Source organism: Chlorella variabilis, assembly GCF_000147415.1.
Source record: "Chlorella variabilis unplaced genomic scaffold CHLNCscaffold_16, whole genome shotgun sequence".
NCBI lineage: Eukaryota > Viridiplantae > Chlorophyta > Trebouxiophyceae > Chlorellales > Chlorellaceae > Chlorella > Chlorella variabilis.
This window is the reverse complement of record NW_005435072.1, coordinates 178,094-178,718: the sequence shown is the minus strand read 5'-3', so window position 1 is coordinate 178,718 and position 625 is coordinate 178,094. Positions and strand designations below refer to the sequence as shown.

General features: G+C 70.7%; 1 protein-coding gene across 1 annotated transcript in view; it reads left to right on the top strand.

Annotated features, from left to right (window-relative positions):
- CHLNCDRAFT_58425 (hypothetical protein) overlaps positions 1–625 on the top strand; it is a gene marked incomplete at both ends in the record, with an annotated part of 13,153 nt that overhangs the window by 3,531 nt on the left and 8,997 nt on the right. The gene's annotated exons all lie outside the window — the stretch shown is intronic.

Genomic DNA, 625 nt, shown 5'->3' with positions numbered 1-625 from the left:
TGGGGTTGTTGTTCAGGAAGCGGGCGGCTGAAGGTGCGGGGTGCCTGCCTGGCTCCCCCACCCCTCGACGCATCCCGCTCCTCCACCCCTCAAATTTGATGAGACCAAGCCCCCACAACGCCCTAGCCGGCAAACGCACAGCCTCGGCACGCGTCAGCCTCGGGCCTTGCCGCCGTCGCCCGGGCCGAGGCTGTGCCGTTTGCCGTGTGGGACGTTGTGGGGGCTAGACCTCGTCACATTTGGGGGGTGGAGGATGCCCTGCCTGCTGCCCACATTCCGGCAAGCCCGGCAGACGAGGCCAACCCCAGTCTCAGCGCCGCCGCGGTGCCGGCCCACTGCCAGCCCTGCCAGGCTGCCGCGCCACAGCCGCACACAGAATGCTCGTCAAGCGAGCCCGATCTTTGCCGACGGGGGCGCTGCAGCGGCCTGCCCAGGTTTAGGGACTGGTGGCAGCGAGTGTGCGCCCCAATCGATGGCGGCCGCGCCCTCGCTGGCCGCTCGCCTGGCAATGCCGGCCACAGGGAAGCCTCCCGTCGGCAACGGCCGTCGTCTCTCATGCCACACCCGCCTGCCCGCTACGCAGCCCAGGCGCCTGCGCTGTGCCGCGTCCAGGCGGGCTTCGCCT